Source organism: Cyclopterus lumpus, chromosome 8 (genome assembly GCF_009769545.1).
Source record: "Cyclopterus lumpus isolate fCycLum1 chromosome 8, fCycLum1.pri, whole genome shotgun sequence".
Classification (NCBI taxonomy): domain Eukaryota; kingdom Metazoa; phylum Chordata; class Actinopteri; order Perciformes; family Cyclopteridae; genus Cyclopterus; species Cyclopterus lumpus.
This window is the reverse complement of record NC_046973.1, coordinates 3,813,275-3,835,807: the sequence shown is the minus strand read 5'-3', so window position 1 is coordinate 3,835,807 and position 22,533 is coordinate 3,813,275. Positions and strand designations below refer to the sequence as shown.

The window sequence follows — 22,533 nt, the reverse complement described above, 5'->3', positions numbered from 1 at the left end:
AATCAACGGAGGGGGGGATCTAATTGTAGAGAAGTCAACGGCGAGAGACAAATATTATATTTGACCCCGTTTGAATTGTGCCACATCATCGACATGCATTCTCTCTCTGACTCGCCGAGCACCTTCAGGCTTTGTTCTTTAAGATTTACATTTTTATTTCCAACGCCACATTTGAGCTCCGGGATGGATGCTGTGCTTCACGTCTCAACGCCCACACACACACACACACACTCTCAGTGTCACTCCGTTCACTCATTGTCAGCCACTCTGCAGAACAAGAAGTCTAAAAACATCTAAAAATGCAAACGTCAAAAGCAAATCTGGTATTTATGTGACTTTTCTCTCTCTTCCTGTACACATATTTGTGTAAAAAACAACAACAAATAAAACGAGTACACACACGAGAGATAAAAAAAAAAGAAGGACGCCGTCGCCGCCCTGATCGATGTCGGCGGCTCTGACGGGGCGGCAGGACCGGAGGAGGCTAAAAATAAAAATATCTCACACACACACACACACACACACACACACACACACACACACACACACACACACACACACACACACACACACACACACACACACACACACACACACACACACACACACACACACACACACACACACAATCTACGCCGAGGGGATCCAGAAGCAGCTGCCAAACCCAACGCTACTGTTTCTGGTAGGAATCTCCAAAAGATGCTAATACACAAGTGCTTCCTGCCAAACAGAACGTCTTTGAGTTCAGGTGTTTGTGTCTTTGGGTTCAGGTGTTTGTATCTTTGGGTTCAGGTGTTTGTGTCTTTGGGTTCAGGTGTTTGTATCTTTGGGTTCAGGTGTTTGTGTCTTTGGGTTCAGGTGTTTGTGTCTTTGGGTTCAGGTGTTTGTGTCTTTGGGTTCAGGTCTTTGTGTCTTTGGGTTCAGGTGTTTGTGTCTTTGGGTTCAGGTGTTTGTGTCTTTGGGTTCAGGTGTTTGTATCTTTGGGTTCAGGTGTTTGTGTCTTTGGGTTCAGGTGTTTGTGTCTTTGGGTTCAGGTGTTTGTGTCTTTGGGTTCAGGTGTTTGTGTCTTTGGGTTCAGGTGTTTGTGTCTTTGGGTTCAGATGTTTGTGTCTTTGGGTTCAGGTCTTTGTGTCTTTGGGTTCAGGTGTTTGTGTCTTTGGGTTCAGGTGTTTGTGTCTTTGAGTTCAGGTGTTTGTGTCTTTGGGTTCAGGTGTTTGTGTCTTTGGGTTCAGGTGTTTGTGTCTTTGGGTTCAGGTGTTTGTGTCTTTGGGTTCAGGTGTTTGTGTCTTTGGGTTCAGGTGTTTGTGTCTTTGGGTTCAGGTGTTTGTGTCTTTGGGTTCAGGTGTTTGTGTCTTTGGGTTCAGGTGTTTGTGTCTTTGAGTTCAGGTGTTTGTGTCTTTGAGTTCAGAGTGTATTCACATAGAGTGTGAAAGAGAGAAGCAGAGAAGGGCAGGACATGGTCATGGAGCCGCTATTAAAAGATAATAAAGCATATTGGAAACGTCTTGCTCTTCTGTGTATACATAGTAAATCCATAAAGAGGGTAGCAGTGTTGCAACGATGAACCAGTTCATCAATAATTGACAGAGAAGTAATGAACCACCTTTGAGTCATTTCTCAAGCAAGAAAACTAAAGATTCTTTGGTTCTAGTTTCTAAGATTGTAGTTTATTTCCTTGTTTTAATAAGATTAAAAAAACATCTTTGGTCAAACTACATTTTTTTCTTTTTTTACAAAACAACATTTTAAAGACCACAAACATAACTGTATTTAATTTAAAAAAAACAATAACCACAAGTTGCAGCCCTGGAGGAGTGTGAGAACAGGAACATTGCCAATATTTCATTTCGACATGACACAGCGTTAAATACTGAAATTCATTTTCAGCTGCAGATGTCGGTGCCCACGTCCCTTCTGACGTGTTCTGTGAATATTATAAAGACGCTTTTAAACTGTGCAGTCTCTTAAACTTCAAGCACCGAAACCCGACTGTACATTTTAAATATTTCAAACTTACGCAACTTGATATTTCTATTTGACTACATTTCAGAAGGATAACATTGCATTTTACTATATTGTTTTTAAGAGTCTTGGTTACAAGTTATAGTTATAGATACAATGGTATTATATGGTAAAGTACAACATATAACATTTTGCATGACTGGTTACTCAATTCACTTTTTTACTACACATACTTTTACTTCAGTGAGACTGAATACAGGACTTACTAGTTTCACTTGTATTACATTTAAAAGGTCTGATTTCTTTCTACTGCCATTGTCTTACTTATATAAAAGGATTCCAGGCATTTGCAATTAACTTCCAGGTAATTACCAGGTAATTACCAGTGCCACTTGGAAATATGTATCATTCTCAAAAATGGATTGATTTCAAAAGGCGAGCATGTTTGTTAGATAACAGTCCCCACGTTTTAGTACATGCATACCCTAACTCACAATAAGGGAAGTAAGGTCACGCAAGCATGAAGAAGTTTGGTCACCACAGTTTTGAATAACAAAGTTTTTAGTTTTTTTTACCTTTTTAATGTTAGTATCAGTGATCAGATCAGTGATTATTGGAGGATTAAGATGTAGTTGTACCGCCTCGTGGTTGTCATTTTTTAACCTATTACACATTTGAATGAATAACGTTTGAATTCTTGAGTTATGGAGAAAAAAATAAATTGTGAGGTCACAGTGAACTTTGACCTCCAAAAGGTCCTCCAGGTGGACTCTTGAAGAAATTGTCTCGAGGCTGCACGACCTGGAGTCACGTTTGAAGAACGCTGATATGATTCGCCATGTCGGTGTCATATGAGACCACATGATATGTTCACTGTCTATTAAATTCTACCCGACTATTATCAGCCCTGACAGGAGGGGTTATAATTAACACAAAGACACACCGACTCACACAAATCACATGCACCTCAATGGTACTTCACTCCCACACAATATCCTCTCTTTGGTTACACCGCCCACCTACTGCCATGATCGCACACACACACACACACACACACACACACACACACACACACACACACACACACACACACACACACACACACACACACACACACACACACACACACACACACACACACACACACACACACACACACACACACACACACTCTTCCCAATGAAATCGAGGGTGCAGCTATGTGCACATATTGCTTCAAGGCAACTGCTCTTTTGGAGAATTGCAACCGCTAAATCCCAAAGCAAAAAACACACACACACACACACACACAGAAGTGAACAATACGACCCTTGGGCCAAAACAAAACAATTCCTCTGAACACAAACATTGTTGAACCAAAGCGTGTCCTCCATTCTTCACTCGAACCAGACCCCAAGCTTTTCTTCCAAACCCCAATCGAGACGTCAATCATCCTTATTCACGATGGAAGACAGGTGGCATGAACTAATCTCTCAATAACCAGACAACGCCGTCAGGTTTGGAGAGACTGGTCGACCTGAGGCCGGCGTTCCTTTGGTTCTCACGCTTCCAGAGATGATGTTTTACACAGTGTAAAACAAGTGTACTCATTATAATACCTGTGTACCAAGCAGTATGGAAACTGGTACCTGCAATCGACCCGTTCTACATCGAGAAAAAGCCTATCACCGTAAATCCCCGTATTTGATGCTCCAACCCAAACAGCCGGGATTGCCTGCTGGCCCACGGCCCTGAACAAGGAGACGTCTGAGCCAGCAGCTAACGGTCGGAACCGAGTTTGTCAAAAGACAATTTAACTTGAGTTCAGGGGCAGGAACACTTCCTGTCACGTGTCTATCAACGCCTTTCTGCTCCGCGTGCTCGCTTCTTGATGTTTTATGTGCACCACTCCTCCACCACCACACACCCCAGTACCGGAAAAGGTTCCCGGAGAGTCTGCTGAGCCGCACAGCAGCCATCGTCCTGACCTTCTGATCATTTCATATTCAATTCATTATTTTTGCTGCATCCTCCTCCTCCTCCTCCTCCTCCTCCTCCTCCTCCTCCTCCTCCTCCTCCTCCTCCTCCTCCTCCTCCTCCTCCCTCTTGGTAGCCCTGTGTACTGACTCTGGTGGAGCTGGTCCGCTGCCATTGTGCCTTCATTATTTATTAGTGTACATTAAATATCAATGGGCCGCACACACACACACACACACACAGTTTAATGCTTAGGTTACCGCGGAGGTAAGCAGCCATGTAGTGTGCCTGTAAGTCTGCAGCCTTACGTTACACTACCGGCTGCAGCTCAGGACTCCTTCTCCCCCTCAGACAGTGAGACTGAGGACCATCGATTAGGCTTCTGAACAATGACCCAAACACTTCAGACAGGAATTATGCAATAATCAGCCATGAAAGTGCTTCTATGTGCATCTTGTTGCTGCAGATAAAGTCCCTGAAGCTCTCCCACCACCACCCCCTCCTCCTCCTCCTCCTCCTCCTCCTCCTCCTCCTCTGTGTGGCTGCCGTGCGAGTGTGAACACGTTTCTCACATTGTCCCAAAAAACAATGATTTTCTCGAGCCGGTCTCCCAGGAGAGAACGTGCCGCTGCCTGCAAAGTGAGGTCCTCTTCACAGCTGGGTCCCGCTGTGTGTACAACGACGGTGAACAAGTCAAAACTGTACGGGACGTTTTTTTGGGGCTTTGGAAAATCATGATTTTTTTTGGTGCTATTTTCTCAAACAATAGAATCATGGGAATAATATATAACGAGAAGCAACCGTTATCTAAGCCCTCTTCGTAACATCTTCTTCAGTGGAGTGGTTATACTCGCGTGAAGCATCACTTCTCCAACCTGAGAACGAGTCTTCACCCTAACATGGAATGATTTACGCCCCCCCCCCTCAATGGGACTATGTAAACAGACTTTTAAATACACGCCCACACAGCAACAACCAAGAGAAACTTGGTTGTCAGCTGCATCTCTTTGAAGTGTCCCACGTTGCCCCGACCCCTCCCCCAAACTGTCACATGACGTTTGTTACGCAACGGCCCGGCTGTCAATCAATACCCTTCCTCTGCGTATCAATACGGCTCAAACAGACGCCGCCCGCCTCTCACATCATCTTACAGCCACCAAGATGACAATGAGTCTTTTGTTTACTCCCGAACTGAAACAAGTCGCGGTGGATGTTTTCTCGAGGCGTCGTTTCCATCATGGCCGACTTTCCTCACATCTCAGAGCTTCACTCGCAATCTAAAACATTTTCGGGGAGCAGCTTACCAAAATGTCACCGCTTTACCAAAAATACGAACCGCTCCACGAACCGCCGAGGCTTTTTTACATTACATGTCATTTATTTTAGATTAAGGGAACAATTCTGAAAAAAAGCTTTTTCCTTTCTCACTCGCCTCCCTTTCATTTCCTGTTCTTCTCCCCCACTCCACCATCTATTTCTCCTCTCCCCCTCTGCTCCGGTATATTCTGTTTCATGAAATGTTGGCAGAACGCGGGGTGTACACAGCCGTTTCCTCTAATGAGCTGCCAGTGTGTGTGTGTGTGTGTGTGTGTGTGTGTGACACGCTGTACAGTGATGCCCCACATTTAGACACCGTTAGATTCAGTGGACAGGTTCAAGCTCTCCAGTTAGTCACATGTATTAATCTCTAGCTGTCGTGGTACTTTGTGCATCACTCACACACACAAACGAAGGCCCGCAGGGTTTCCTGGTGACAATCTCACGGTTTCATCTGATATTGTCTGCATGATACCATTTAATTTTTTTAAAACACTATCTGATGGCGGAAATCGGGAAGATGGCGGAGTGAGCAGTCACGTAGTTTTGAGCTCTCTCAACTCGGCGACGATAAACCCTCAAAAATCATGATTTAAATAAATAAATCCAATATAATATATAAAAATAAATAAAGAGGTCGGATATACAAATAAAACCAAGTCAGAGGTGTTAGAAAAGGAAGAAAATGGAATCAAATGCTGACAATGAAGTGCGGGGCGAGAGGAACGTGGCAGGAGCAGAGCCAGCTAGCTTAAATCAGCTGATTGACTTGTTAACACCCATAGCATAGGCAAACAACTGGACGAGGTGAGAAAGGAGGTTCAAGAAGTCAAACAAGGGATAAGTGATGTGAGGAGAGAGGTCAAGGAAGAGTTCGACAGGATCCGGAGAGAAACTGAAAGTAAATTCGAAGGGATTAATTCTAATTAAAACACAGCATGACAACATGGAGGAAGCTCAAACGCGCATAGCTGAACTGGAGGAATGGCAGACAGGAGCAAAGAGTGAGATGCTAACTATGACGGCCCTGACCCAAAGGATGAAGGAGAAAATGACGGACCTCGAGGGGAGGTCGAGGAGAAATAATATACGCATTTTTGGCATACCGGAGGGCACGGAGGAGAATTCGACAGGCAAGTACCTGGAGCGCTTCCTAACCACCGAACTCGAATTGCCTAGAGACAGAGAGCACACAGGGCCCTGGCGCAGAAGCCACCTCCGAACGCACCCCCCAGATCAATTGTAGTTAACTTCCTACAATTCGAGACCAAGGAAATGGTGCTTAGCCATGCATGGAAGAGGAAGATTCATGTGGGAGAGAAGAGGATTTTTTTCGATCATGATTATGCAACTGAAGTGGTTCAGAAGAGAAAGACATACGGGGCGATAAAGAAAATACTGAAGGAAGAAAAGATACGCTTCCAGACCCCGCTGACGAAGATGCAAATTCATTGGCCAAGCGGAGCCAAGACCTACGACAGCGCAGAGGACGTGGCGAGAGACATGGAGGAGAGAGGATACGAGGTGGGTCTCACGGGAGAAAGCGCCGCGACCGCAGAGAGGGAAAAGATCCAAGACCGGGCAGAATGGCAACAGGTGACCCGAAGCAAGACGGGGAGGACGGCGGCGGCTGCTGCCAGGGAGAAGCTGAAGGGCTTTCAAAGAGGGAAATGAGTCTGACGCGCTGTCCTGAAGGGATGTTTTAAGGGACACGGAACCCAGCTGGACGGCCTATGAGGCATGCCAACGGACCTCTGCTAAATACAAGGTAACTGAAGCCGAGTGAGAGAGACTGAAACGACAGAGTTGGACATATCTAGACTGAGAGGAACCCTACAGAATGGGTTTGATTTCAGTTCTAGCGAGGGGCCCTTTCTGAGAAGAAGGATTCCCCCTCAACCTACCAACGGGACTTGGGGGAGACGACCTCCCCCCTTTCGGAAGGTTGTATTTTGTTTTATTGCTTATTATAATTTCATGTTATGTTTTATTGCACGTTACGCAATGGTAAATGTTCCTTGTGTATTCAACCTACTGTTATTCAGGTCGCTTAATAGGGTTATTGACTTAGGACTAGATGGGTACGACTGTTAGACTGGTGTCACTTAACGTTAATGGGCTGAATACCCCCAAGAAGAGAGACAAAGTTATGACGAAATTAAAGAAGGACGGAGCCCAAATTATATATCTGCAGGAGACTCACCTTAACAAAGTAGAACATGAAAAGTTAAAGAGATACGGTTATAGAAATCTGTACAGTAGTTCTTTTAAGGGAGGTCCCAGAAGGGGTGTGACGATTATGATATCAAATCAGATGCAATTCGAATACGAAAAAGAGATAAGGGATAGGGATGGAAGATATATTATTGTGAAAGGGAAGCTCGACAATGTGACGGTTACTCTGGTGAATGTGTATGCGCCTCCAGACTGTGATAAACATTTTTTTAGATTGCTATTCGATGTTATCGCAGCGGAAACAGAAGGGATCCTAATTTGTGGGGGGGGGATTTGAATGTAGTTTTAAATTATAACATGGACACTAATAATAACGGTCATACCTAAACCGGGGAAAGATAGGGAATTATGTGGAAATAATCGACCAATATCATTACTAAATGTGGACTACAAGGTATATACATCTATTATTGCTAGACGATTACACGACTTTACACAGGATTTGATTGACGAGGACCAAACAGGATTTGTGAGCGGGCGACAGACGCACGATAACATCAGGAGGACTCTGCACATCATAGATCAGGCAAACAAACAGAAAAGAGACACAATTCTGGTTAGCGTAGATGCCAAAAAGGCGTTTGACAGGGTAAATTGGACTTTCCTATTCACAGTGTTAGAGAAGTTTGGATTGAACGATAAATCAATACAGATTATTCAGACTTTATATCAACGGCCTACAGCTAGAATCAAAATAAATGGAAGCCTATCTAACAAATTCGAGCTACAGAGATCAACCAGACAGGGATGCTGTTTGTCACCAACCCTGTTCGCAGACTTTATTGAACCACTGGCCCAAGCCATACGCGAAAATAGGCGAATACAAGGGGTGACAGTGCACGGAGTGGAACATAAGGTCGGCCTCTTCGCAGATGACGTCATTGCATTCCTTGCACGGCCTAGTGAATCGTTGCCTGAATTGTTAGACCTCTTATGGACAGCTATCAGGATATAAGATAAATATAACTAAAACCCAAGTGCTCACTATCAATTATACACCACCAAAGGAAAATACAATTTAAATTGGAATCTAAAGAAAATTAACTATTTAGGGGTAGAAGTTACTAGGAATTTATCAGGACTATATAGGGCAAATGATATGATAGGATTAACCGATAATTATTAAAAGATATACATAGATGGACCACCCTAACACTGGATTTTAGCTCAAGGATTGAATTAATAAGAATGAATGTATTACCCAGACTTTTGTATTTGTTTCAAGCATTACCAATACAGATACCTCAAACACAATTCATAGCATGGGACAAGATGATATCCAGATTCATTTGGGAGGGGAAGAGGCCAAGAGTGAGATTCAGAACTCTTCAGCTAAAGAGGGAGAAGGGGGGCCTGAGCCTGCCGAACCTGAAAGAATACTTCCACGCGGCCCAGCTGAGATATGTGCATAGTTGGTGTAAACTGGACTATGAAGCAAAATTGAAAGAAATGATAAAAATCATTTGGAATGTGTCCGATACAGAGTATAATCGGAGATAAGGAAACATTTAAGAAGGTTAGAAATCAAATGGATTCGATCACAAAATTTACCTTGGAATTATGGTTCAAATTACTTAGACATAATAAGGCGGAGAAGAACGCAAATTTATTGAAATGGGTGGCTTTTGATAGCAGTTTTAAACCAGCTGGGCGCGGTGGGCGGAGAAGGGCATTACGGCATGGTGCACACTGGTGGAAAAGGGGAGGATAAGGAGTTTTCAAGACTTGAAAACAAAATATGACCTGGATTGGCGGGAATTTTACAAATATTTACAGGTACGGGATTATTATGGGAAACGGATTGAAGAGGAGCTCTCTCTAGAAGTGAACAAGGTGGTACAAGTAATGATTGATGCATATAAAGGGAACCGGGTTAGGACTATAACTACACTATATAAGGCATTGATGAATGACAAAAACGCTACAGTGTATATAAAAGAAAAATGGGAAAGAAAATTTGATATGGAAATATCTGAAGATGAATGGGATAACATGTGGGAAAAACACAAGACAACAACCTGTTCGCGAGCCTGGAGAGAGTTTTCCTGGAAAAATCTAATACGGTTCTTTATCACACCTAAAATATCAAATAATTATTCTGAAACTGTGGGTCATCTGAAGCCAACCATGCACATATATTCTGGAATTGTCACAAAATAATAGGGTTTTGGGGAATGGTCCATAGGATAACACAAGATATTCTGGGATACACATTTCAAATGAATCATAAACTGATGTATCTGTGTATGCACACAGATACTCATGGTTGCAGGTAAAAAGGCCATTACAAGAAAATGGGGGACGGATGATATACCCACTCAGACCCATTAGGTGGACACAGTGGGGGAAATAAACATTATGGAAAGACTGACACACAGGCTACGGCTGACAGTGGACTCTATGGCAGTTGACACAGACTTGATATGACAGCAGGTTTTTCATTTTTCATTTTTATTTCTGGCTGTCGAAAATGGTAAAAAAAAAAAACACTATCTGATGGACCGACTGTATCACATGCACATCATGATATATTCACTCCGTCTGTTTCTATTTTGTTTATGTCCATTCCATCGATGTATTTTCTTGCGCAAACAGCGTGCATAAAGACAGCCCGGATGGAGGCCCACGTCGCGTCGGAGGACGGAAACAATCAAGTTAATGTGTATGGAAGTATTTCCATATCTTTGTCCAACATTTAATCCTCTCCGTCCAACGTGTCTCTGCGTAGCGACACACACGTCAGGAAGAGGAAAGCGCCTCCACGTGCGCTCTACATTGAAGCCTCGTCCCTTTCTGACTGACGTGATCAGCTGTTTGCCCGCTTATCAAGACAATAGATGACAATAGGACTGGTACACTGGCTTCACCACTAAGCCCCTCCCCCGGCCCCGTCCCGGCAGACCTGGCCAGACTACAGTTCCTGTTTTCTAGCTCTTCCTCCCGTCTCAGGGGAGAGGAAACGTCCCGATGAGTGGGGCGAAAGACTCAAAAAAGGAGAAGCCGATGCAACCGGAGGAAGACGAGAAGGAGGGCAAGAGGATAAAGAAGAGAAAGCAAGAGGAAGAAAGTCAATAATCTGAACAAAAACACGCCATTCACCTTGGGCACCCCCCCACCCCTCCATCCCTCTATCCCTCCTGTGTGTGTGTACGGCCCTTCAAGGGCTTATATAAGGGGGCTGAACAGCCTACGCCAATGTATAAATACCCAGAATGCCTCTGGTGAAGCAGGGAGAAGGGTCAGGGAGTTAGTCAGCACACCCATATCACTCCTCCTCTTTCTCTCGCTCTCCGTTCTATCAATCAATCCATCCCCTCTTCTCCTCCTCCAGCATCTCGCATGTGTGTTTTTTATTCACTGTAATAAATAAAAAATAAAAATAAAACACTTCCACGAGGCAGTTTGAACTATGACCTCTGGTTGGTGGTGATCGTAACGCCGTGAGAAGCAACAGACTAAACTAAACAAGCGCACTTTAATCTCCTAAAATCGTCATCTTATTTTTTGACTTTGCATTCAAGCACCTTTTACTTTTGGTCTTGTATCATGAGCCAAACTTTTCATAAATCCAAACTTTCCGTGTGCATTTCAGGAGGAGATCAATATATTCTTCCATATCAGGTCCACACCTGGGAGTTGTATTTGAGACGCGTAGATGCTCAGAGTGGGATGTTTACGTCTCAGTTTACAGAGTGCGTTATGGACCTCGACACGGTGCCATCTTACGTACCATGAGAGACAGAAACCAGTCTGGCTGGCTTCACGCGTCGTTCCGTTTCAGTTTCCGAGCCAACGCTGAGAAAGAAACCTGGCACAAGACGAGCTCACGTGGTCCGGCCCTCATCCTCTCTCATTCACTCCATCTCATTCACCTCGTCTTTTCTCTTTGTCTTGTTCCTCCCGCGTCCGTCGCTCTCTTTTCTTAAATCACTCCCCGCCTCCTCGTACTCCAGCTCCGTCTGTCGAGCATCGTTTCTTCACGCTTGTGCTTTTTGTCGTCACCGTCGCCTCGATTGGCACTAGCAAACTTCCAGACTGCGGACGCTCGGGAATCAAACCTGCAACCTCATAGCTTAACGTCACAATCAGGGATTTGATTGATTTGTCATATAAAAGTATATGTTACGTTTTTTTTTTTTACTCGAACGCCGGTTTGTTTGACAATCGATGCATTTCCATAAAAAAAGAATAATTAAATCTCCAGTTCCTCCGTTGGCTGTTCTCTCTGTGTGTGTGTGTGTGGGGCCCTTAGTTTCCTCTCAAAGCAGAAGTACATCTACCTCCACAAAATGACCTGAACTGGTAAAACACACACACACACACACACACACACACACACACACACACACACACACACACACACACACACACACACACACACACACACACACACACACACACACACACACACACACACACACACACACACACACACACACACACACACACACACACACACACACACACACACACACACACACACACACACACACTAATCTCCTGTACTTACATCAACTTCTCCCTCCCTCCCTCCTTCACTGCCACTTTCTCTCTCTTAACTCCCCCACAAACAATACCTGCTGTTTCGGTCCAGACAGCGAGACAAATAACAGACGATAGGAAAGAAATAAGAAGAAAAAAAAAAAAGAGTGCATACATGTGGCGTGTTCGACTGTTGTCTGCATTTAATTTGCTGAAGAGTATAATCGTCATCCTCAACACGCAGTTTTATCTAATCTGCTGATTGACTCATTAATTCAGAGAGAGAGAGAGAGAGAGAGAGAAGGCATGAAGAGGATGAGTGAGCGAGAGTGGGAGAGAGAGGGCAGCGGGGTGAGAATGAAGAGCTGCAGATATTGACAAGAGAGTGGATGAGACTAACGGGTTCGAATACCGAACGATGAACTAAACACGAGTTGTAAAAAAACGCTTGCGTCCATTAAATGGAAATGCCACGAGTCTGATAACGGGACTTGTGTTTTTAGGAAAGACGCGGTCACAATGGCCATAATGTATTATAATGATTCGATATAATAATAATAATAATAATAATAATAACAATAATAACCCTGACAGAATATAAAAGACATTTTCACAGACAGCGAGTGGAGTTGAGTGCGGGGTCATTTCTGAGTCTGTAGCCGTGTTGCTCTGGATGTCTTTGACTGGAGGGTTTTAAATAAGAAACTTCACTTTGTGAACGCTTCTGCTGCGCTCATCTAAACAGCGATCGTGTTCCATTTCTTTAAAAACAAATCCTCTGGCACGTCCATCGTAAGTGATGCATTATGGGGCCGCAAAGAGACTGCATTCCATTCAGTGCCTTCATCCAAAGTGCTTTCCCTTTTCTAATTCACACACACACACACACACACACACACACACACGCACACACACCGATAGCAGTGAGCTACATGTGTGAGGCTACGGACAGTGTTTGAGAACGACCTGCAGGATTTTCATAATGAAACTTCATAATGAAACTTATTGGGTTTATTTGAATTAACAGGTCTGTGTGTGTGTGTGTGTGCGTGTGTGTGTGCTATGATTCTGAATCGGAAGATTGTGCGTGTTAGGAGGAGAAAAAACATGTAAACAAAGAACGCAAGAGCATTGTGTGTGTGTGTGTGTGTGTGTGTGTGTGTGCGTGCGTGTGTGTGTGTGAGGGCAAGGCAAGTCATCGTCTACAACAACTCGCTCAATGTTTGGCAACAGACCAGTGCCTGGCTGCCTGTTATCCTCTTTACATGGGCACACGCACACACACACACACACGCACACACACACGCAATAACATATTTAGTCAATACACAAGTGTAGCCCTGTTTCTTCTTGTTCCGTGTGTACCTCTGTCTTTCTAAAACATAAACGGTGCAACAGGAAAAACACTGTTATGGTTATGCGGGTTAATTCCTTAATCTATGAGGAATAAACAAAAGATAATGTCAGATTGACGCCGCCGTGGGCGGATGATATTTAAGCAACACACTCTCCGAGAGCGACAACGTCTCACACTCAACAATACCCTGTTGGCAAAGCGACAAACGGGAAAACAATAAAAGGGAAACTAATGAGGAGGTGACGGATGAGAGAGAGAGAAAGACAGATGGGAGAGTGACGTGGAAACAGAAAGTCAAATAAAGAAAGAGACATAAAGATGGAGGGAGACACGGAGGGAAAGAGGTCCGGGATCACCGCACTTCTGTCGGCTCGTGTCCCTGTTGCTAGGTTACCGTCTGCAGAGGAACGGGTTAAAGCATCTCAGGAGCAACAGTGACACAGTTAGCTGGTCACACACACACACACACACACACACACACACACACACACACACACACACACACACACACACACACACACACACACACACACACACACACACACACACACACACAGGGCTAGGCAATGATTCAATATTTATTCTTATATTTAGTCTTTCAATGAGGTCATATTTAGTCGGAGATCATATTTAGTGGATCATATATCGCAATATTGCGATGTATATTTACGTTGTCCAAATTGATCAGATAATCTGATTATTTTTTTACGTACGTTTTTAATTAAAAGGGAAAACTACTCGTCAAATATTTGGTTCACAGAAAAGAATGCAAAAACATGTGTTTATTTTCATGTGGACTACTTACTAATGTGGATATATACATAGTATAAATGATATCTAAAGTCACTATTTGAGCAGTGCAGGGGTTAATAATAAAACAAGATTAAAACAAGTATTATGAATAAGCAATAATAATAAAAACTGTAATTGTATATACACAGACAGAATAACTATTATTGCTAGTGTTTTGTGGCCTACTGGGAGCAGAACTGGTTGTGCAGCCTGACGGGAAGAATTTGCAGAATTGCAAGAGGTCGCTTGTCAGAAAAATTATAAATTAATGCCTCGCGCTGCAGTTTCATGTCTCTCCAAGATTGTCTCTCATTAGCATATAAATGCTGATAAGTTATGGTCAATTAGTTTTGTGTGGTCACAGTGACCTTTGACCACTAACGACTCCACGGTGGTGGTCCAGACGTTCATCTTCCCACCCAGGATGTCATCACTTTCGCTGGCCCTTTCATTTTCTACCACTATGAGGTCAAAAGGTTCATTTGTCCAGTACAATTAGCTTATGGCCTTCCCATCAGCCTCAGCTTAACTTTGTGTTTAGCACTAAATAGCAAATATTAGCATAAAAACACTAAATACAAAAGGAGACGAAGACCATCATGTCAGCTTTGTCATCGTTAGCCACACGGAGCCAAACGCATCTCTGGAGACTATTGAGTCTTGGTTTTCAAGTTCAATCAATTTAAATGTGACAACATTCTTTTTTAATAATATAATAATATATATATATATATATAATAATATTAAAAATAGTAAAATCCTAATTTACAGTTTTTGCTCCAGTTATTGTGAAAGGGAAGACATTTTTTTAAACTGCTCTTCTCTGCTTTTTGTTTGTCGGCTGTTAACGCCAGACGGGTCTGACCCACATCGGCCGTCTGATCCGTCCCAATATGTCTCCAAGGTGTCACCGTGGCAACGGGTGTACTATTGCCTGCAAATGTCAGCAGCAAGGACAACCGAGCCCCGGAGGAGGTAGTCTGTCAATCTGTAACTGAAAGTGACACACACACAAATATATACACACACACACACACACACACACACACACACTCACTCACTCACTCACTCACTCACTCACTCACTCACTCACTCTCACTCTGAGTGACTAGAGTCTTCAGATGTGTAGATCAGACCAAAAAGGAGCATTCACTCACTGACAAGTAAAATTAGACTTTGTCACACACACACACACACACACTCACACACACACACACACACACGCACACACACACACAACTGAGAAGAGGAAGCAGTTAAGGGAGGAAACACACCAGGTGTTGCTGCAGAATGAGTGATAGAAAAACTAACAAAGTCATAACAGACATGTGTGTGTAGTTCAAACTGGAAATATGAACGTTGAATTGTATCAAATGAGTTTCGACTTATAAATGGCACTTCCTCTTTTCATGCCACGACATATGGCTCCAATCTGAAGCTCAATCTAATCCGGTTTTAAAAACATTCAAAATCGATTCCGATGACACCGACACTGCAGCGTCTCCCCCGCTTTAAAATGAGCATGACGAGCCCCTTCCCATCCAAAACTCACGACTCATATTACGCCGCGTGCCGTGAGCTCGAGCCGTTTAGGATGCAAAGTGCATTGTGTCTGAAAGGCACCAAGGAGAACGTAGGAAAAATCAATGTACCATAATGATGCAATGTTTCTGGCCCCATCGATGAGGCGGCTGAGGCTCACTGTCAGAGTTGCTGTGCGCTCTGCGGTCGGTGGTGTTGCGTAACACGGACTCCTGGAAATGCTGGGAATGAAGTCCTTGAAAAGCGGTTTGGGGCGAGGTCAAGGCTTATTCATCTTGAAGAACTTTTTTTAAAAGGTTTGTGAGGATTCACATTAAACAGGTATTGGCATCGGTGGCCGATACCCGGGCTTTTTGGCCAGAGAGACGAATATCCCGACAACCGTGGCACGGATCGCCATTGGAAGTTCGTGCCGACGTCCACGGACCCTTCGATGACGAAGGCTCCCGACTTCGGGGATCTCCTCACATTTCCCCCCCTGAGCCCCACGATAAATATATCTCCACAACTCGTCCCCGCCCTCCTCCGGATGATCTGGAATCCTTTTGGTCATGTGTCCAATTCTGTGTTTAATGACGACATACATAGAATAAGGATAAAAGTGACATTCCCATTAGCTTCAGCTGTACTTTGCACGCTGCATATTAAATTAAGATGGTGAACATTAAACCTGCTCATAAGTGAAGGTCTCACACTCACCAAGTTCAACTGTACAAAGCAAAACCTCTTCTTTTTTTTAAATCCCCTATTTCACACACTACTGTGTGTTTTCCTGATTGACAGGCATGTCCGGTCATAAGCAAGCTCTTACTTTTGCTTTGCTCTCCTCAATTAATCGGCATAGCAACGACCGTCTGAGGACATGTTTTCACATCGCTGTGGTCAACCTGTGATATCCTGAGGAAGACGAGGCCTGGTAGTGAAGACGCTTCTGTTAAGAAGACGACAGATTACTCACAAAGAGCCAGAACTGAGATATGCACCTGGCTTATTACTTGTGGAGACACATTATGAACTTTAAGCAACTGTTTCATATTTGGATAATTTGATTTTAAATCTAAAAATAATCTCCATTTTATTTCCAATGCTTCAAATGTCAGATCTCCAAAGCAGTATACATTTATTTCATACAGCAGGATAAATCTAATTCTTATAAGATTATCTAGGGACCGCCGGCCTCCTGAACCACGGGCCGCTCCGTTTCACATCTTTATTCACATCTCTGTCGGCCCCCTTTTTAATCCTTTCCTTTTATTTTTCACCTGGCACTTGTCAATGTTCTCCCTTCACACCTACATACTCAGCCCTCCCTCCCTCCTCCTCCATCCACCCCTCCACTCCCCCATCCATCCATCCATCCATCCCATTTAGTAGTACTCTCAGTGGAACACTTGGGCTATTTATAAAAAGCATCAAAGCCCACAGCTTCCAACACTTGGCCACGAGAGAGAAAGAGGGGGAGATGGAGAGAGATAGGTGGAAGGAGGAGAGAAGGGGGAACGGAGGTGAATATGAAGGGAGAAACAATGAAAAGACAGAGGGAGTGAGAGAGAGAAAGAGAGAGAGAGAGAGAGAGAGAGAGAGAGCGATAGAGGAGGGAACGATAGAAAGAAAGAAAGAAATCGGGGGAAACAAAGAGCGCAGAAGAGGTGAAAAAAGACTGGATGACACAATCAGATGTTTTGATCTATTCCGCTTTACTTCAGGATCTCAGTCATACACCTCGACTTCAGTTGTGTGTGTGTGTGTGTGTGTGTGTGTGTGTGTGTGTGTGCGGACTCTTCTGCCTTTCATGTTTTCCTGCATGAATACTCGTTTTGTTTTTGTGCATGCATCTGTGTGATCTGTGTGTGTGCGTGCATGCGTATCTAGGTGTGTGTGTGTGTGTGTGTGTGTGTAGGAGGCGGGTTTTGGATCCGGAGACCTCCCACCCACACAGGTCGCCGTTGCAGAAGCACCTGAGCTGCGTTCGCCAGCGCCGACAGACGCAGATGTTTGCAAGCATTCGCTAACTCATTTGAACCCTTGTGAAAAGGCAGAAAGCGCTCGGTGCGTAACCAGAGGCACCGCGGGCACCGCGGGCGCCGTGCCCGCCGCCGGCAGTTGATGGGCTGTGGGTGAACACCCAATCAAACCAAAACACAAAACATGGCACAAGTCAAAAAGGAGAAGCGTTAACACAACTCCTGAATGGCGCTTTTCATGAGTATGAACATTTCTCCTTTCCAAGAGTGCCTGATAGATGCAGCAAACGACACCTTTATGGGATGGATTTAGGTGCAATCTACACTCCAAGCCTACACCATCTCCCCCTCGTCCTCTCTCTCTCTCTCTCTCCCTCCCTCGTCTTCCTTGTCCATTATCTCCTCTGCATGGCAGAGAAATCTCACCCACCACCTCTCTGCTCGAGTGTCATTCCAGCATACCTTTCTCCTTCATTTTCAGCCATCTGCCTCGTTTAATTTATTCCTTTTTTGGTTTAAAAATATATAAATAAATATATGTAACAAATGACTTGAGCTTTGTGTGGCCCTCTTGTCTTGATGGCATCGTCGCCAACAGCACAGCGCGTCATCGTATGCACAAGGAGACCCAATATGAAAGGATTATATTTAGGGATGCTGAGTGGATTGAATACATTATGGAGAATTTACAGAGCGTGCGTCTATTTCTGCCCTAATTTATCCTGTTTCCTCCTCCCTTTTCCCTCTCCCTTCTTCCTTTCTTCCTCTCTTCCCAGTGTTCTCTTGCTTTCTTGTTTCCGTGTACGTATGTTTCCCATGACATCATGTGACCGCAGAGAAAAACAGCACTTTCGTGCCATCACTCTCCGAGGACAATGCAACATGCCTTTCATCCTTCTGCTTCTCCCAGCGCCCGCTATACGAGCTGCTTTTCACTGGAACTTTCAAGGAAATCACGTGTAATCCTCCTCTCCTTCCTACACCCTTCCCACTCACTTCCTCCCCACCGCTCCCCTTTCTGTCTCTCCCTCGATGAATACCACCCCCACTTCATCTTCCTAGACTCCTCCCTCCTTCTTTTCCATACTTTCCTGCATGCAGATTGTCTCCCCTCCTTCCCCTCCTTCCCCTCCTTCCCTCCTTCCCTCCTTATTGCCTCATCTGCCACATTTCTCACACTCGGTCCCTCTCAAGCTCGCTAAAAAGGGATAATTTGTCCATTATCCCACGTCTGAGAGGAGATAGTAGAGGACAACCGACAAGCCTGAAACCCAACTCATTATTAACACACTAATTTAGGAACACACACACACACAAAACCAATCACATGGAAGCATTCGAGCACACACGGCTCTGCACAAACAGCCATTAAGGAAATAAGGGCTCACCGGCTCATTAAATTGAGCATGTGCACATTCAAAACTCACATGTTTATCTCCAAAAACTCACTTTTCACACGATACATGGTATATACGCTGCCACCTGCATTTGACTTTTTTATTTTGTCAGAAACAAAAACAGCAGAATCCCACTGACGCATTATAATGCATCGTTTCCACCAGACTGAGGCGGTGAGACACTTTACACAATATGCAAAGCGTATCCGGCATCAGCGCTCGTAAAAGTGTGCGAAACGCCTGCTCAAACATCTGGGCTGGACTTGATTGTTCACGCACAGCGTTCTGTCACTTTACAGTAGAGATGGAATTAGAGGTGTACGGTGAATGGGAAGGTAAGTTACCGTCACTAGAAAATAAAGAATAACTCGACGTAGCGATCTAACAGTCACTTCCTAGTTCTTCAGATGTGGTGGTTTCAGAGTCTGTGGTCAGCTTTTAATTTGTGGAAGTTGCAATGGGTCCCGATAGCTCCCGGGCATATAGTGGCACTCTGTCCCTGTTCTCCCAAGAGCAGATATTGATCGGCGTGTAATGGAAAGTGCTGAAACCCAACACGACCATCTAACATCTGTCTATATGCTGGTTCGGGAAAGAAATATCAGTCATACGCGTGAGCATGTCAACTCCTTTCTGGGGAGACCCGCTGCCACAAGGGGTCTGCTTTCTGGAGCCTGTCGGCCCCCCAGCCGCCTCCTGTTGAGCCCACCTGTACCACCTGTACCACCAAACAGCGGAGAACCGGACCTCGGACTTTGTGACGAGAGTCCACAGCAATGTGCAGGAAGCAGCAAGGCTGACTAATCATAAATCGTAATCTTACAAAATGCAACTAAAAATACTTTATGCGGCGGAGGCACATCCAACTTCTTTTTTTTCCACCCGTGGCGAGGCCGAAGGAAGACCGAGAGGAACTAAAGTCACAATGCTTAAAAGAACGCTAATGAGGCGTAACTTTGAGTGACATCACACAGGCCCATAAACACTTCTTCCTTCATGCTCTGTTTGCTTTGTTATTACAATACAAATATGTAAGCCAGATCTTAATGATACGAATGCATCACACGCGCACACACACACACACACACACACACACACCCTCTGTTAAGTTGTGTGAAAACTATGTGACTGTCAAACAAACACAACCGTGTAGACCCAAGAGGCAAAGCACACCCTCTGTGTGTGTGTGTGTGTGTGTGTGTGTGTGTGTGTGTGTGTGTGTGTGTGAGTGTGTGTGTGTGTGTGTGACCTTGCAGAGGAATTCTCTTACTCCCCGAGCTCTACGGAAGTGATACCTTGCTCCAGACGGACAAATAAGTCGGAGAGCAACTTGCAACATGCTCACAAATGCACACACACACACCTGATGAAAGGTTAGTGCAAACTGTTGCTAAGTGCCTCCACACACACACACACACAGACACACACACACACACACACACACACACACACACACACACACACACAGTAGGTGCCCCAACCAACTGCAACCACACCCCTTCCTCTCCAGAGGCACCCGAGGGTCCCTGCAGAGCGCCATTGACCCGTCACACGCACACGTGGGCCAAACATCGGCGAACCCACTGCTGTGCCCAGCGGCACCTTTTCCATCCCACAGCATATAGACACGGTTGCGTCTGAATATTTCACTGTTGCTAGGAGACGTGAAAATCCTTGAACGCATCCAGTTGGCTGTTAACACGAGTGGAAAAGACATAGACTTCAGGCAAATTGATTAAAAAAAACAAAAGAAAACACAAAAAGCACCACAATGTTTTTGTTTTTTGTCGACTGGATACGTCGCTCTGATTGCTTATGTCACTTCCTGTGGCAGCGCACACAAAAGACGATGCTGGGTCCGTCTGCCGCGGTACAGCTAAGGAGACGGAGAGGGGGAAGAAAGGAAAGGAAACACAAAGCAGATCAAGGTTCCTTCGTCAGCGAGGAACCTCGATCACTACGAGTCTCATCGGTCCTCGTTCTGAGTCGACAGCCACGGCCTTAAAGCGGCTTCACCGTTTCAGGAAGTGAACGCTGCATCGCCACCGATGAGGAGATCCAGAGTGAGCACACTTTAACCTCGAGCTTCAGTTTGATTTTAGAGATTTGTGACTTCTCGCTCATCTCTCAAAAAAGATAGAAAAATACAAATAATAGAATTACAGATGGCTGATTTTTTTTTTCTTTTTCCGCTGGCTTTAACTTCAGGCTTCCTGGTCGGGATGGAACATGTGAACGCCTGTGCTTTTCCTACTTTTTGATTCTATATTTTTTTTGTGCTGACTCACTTCCTTCCACATCCTTGGTCCCCTTCCAACCATCAATACCTTAAAACTACGCCTCCAGTTTGCTCTACTGTGAATAAAGCTCCAAAGTCCTGCCTCCACCAGACGTGGCACCTTTCCCACACAGACTTGCTCCACTGATCTCTAAATGCCTCTATTCATACGAAAAAAGCTAAATCCACAGCTGCGCTCATCTTCGGCTACAGAACAGGCTTCTGCTATCCAACTTATCTCACATACAGTACATGAATGTAATGTGTCCATTCTTATCTCACATATATGAATGTAATGTGTCCATTCTTATCTCACATATATGAATGTAATGTCCATTCTTCTCCCACATATATGAATGTAATGTGTCCATTCTTCTCCCAGACTGGTGGCAACGCTTCCTGATATTGTTCTTTGTTTTGTATAAAATCTCATGGAGTTGCAGGACTATTTTAAACCGCAGTGCTTCCAATGAATCGCCCAGTGGGGGGGCCGAGTGGCCCGTCGAGCTAGTGACGTCCAATGAGTCACAATTAGAGCTTTGTAAATTGTGTTCATTAAAACCTCAAACTAAGGCAAAATAATGGCGTACTTCATTTTCTTATTCAATTGCATGTTTTTATGATGTGATCCTTTTGTTTTCTTCTTTTTTTTTATGTGTGACTTCTGTATCAGATACGTGCAGTCACTCAGGAAAGGAAGCAAAATAACATAAATGAGCCACTAGAGAGGGTAAAGGGAAGGAAAGCAAAAAGGAAGGAGAGGTGGAGAGAAAGAAAAGGAAGCAGGTAGTGGAAGTAAATGAGAAAAAGGTGAGGCGGGGAGGAGACGAGAAAACAAGGAGAGTGATGAAGAATGAATGAGTTAAAAGTCTGGGCAAAGCAAATATAAATCAAAAAAAGATCTGACAGTGGCGCCGCGATGTTAGCCGGTGGAGCCGACATGTGGCATCACGCTAACCCCTATAGGTCGGGGAACACTTCCTGGATTCTTTGACGGCCCACCCGGGGATGTGTGCCAGAAGACCTGCACACCACCGCTCGCTGCACAGGCTGAAGTGAGCGTTGATGTTTCCTACTTCGTATACAGTGTTGGGGGAGGGGTTACGCTAAGGACGGCTCCAGTTCCCCATTAAGGCCTAAACCAACAGTCAAGCTCCACAAGTCAGTAGGATAAAGTTATTTGCTAACAGGTGTAGTGCACATATTAAAAAAAACATAGTAAAACAATCTCAGACTTCACAGGTGAGAGTG

General features: G+C 44.4%; 1 protein-coding gene across 2 annotated transcripts in view; it reads right to left on the bottom strand.

Moving 5' to 3' along the window:
• LOC117734944 (protein kinase C beta type) overlaps positions 1 to 22,533 on the bottom strand; it is a 68,404-nt gene that overhangs the window by 43,802 nt on the left and 2,069 nt on the right. The window contains exon 1 of one of the 2 annotated variants that reach the window (XM_034539313.1): positions 11,343 to 11,580. The exons of the other annotated variant lie outside the window; for it this stretch is intronic. The gene's annotated coding sequence lies outside the window, so the exon portion shown is untranslated. Of the gene's footprint in view, positions 1 to 11,342; positions 11,581 to 22,533 lie in introns of those variants that run through there. 2 annotated transcript variants of the gene reach the window in all.